Source organism: Malurus melanocephalus, unplaced genomic scaffold (genome assembly GCF_030028575.1).
Source record: "Malurus melanocephalus ecotype Western Australia unplaced genomic scaffold, MMel_1.1 scaffold_197, whole genome shotgun sequence".
Lineage (NCBI taxonomy): Eukaryota > Metazoa > Chordata > Aves > Passeriformes > Maluridae > Malurus > Malurus melanocephalus.
Window position 1 is genome coordinate 713,205 of NW_026623429.1, and position 328 is coordinate 713,532.

The window sequence follows — 328 nt, forward strand, 5'->3', positions numbered from 1 at the left end:
TTTTACAAGGGCATGGAGGCGATAGGATAAGATGGAATTACTTTAAGTGAAAGTAGTTTTTTTATTAGATTTTAGGAAGAAATTCTTCCCTGTGAAAATCTTGAGACCCTGGCACAGGCTGCCTGGAGAAACTGTGGCTGCCCTGGATCCCTGGATGTGTCCAAGGCTAGGGTGGACAGGGCTTGGAGCTATCCCAGCTAGTGGAAATGTTCCTGTCTGTGGCAGGGGTGGAATGAGATGAGTTTTAATCCAATCCAAACCATTCTGAGATTCTTTGAGTTGCTCCACCATAGAGCACTGGCTGTGGCCTTGTGCCACTGACAGGATG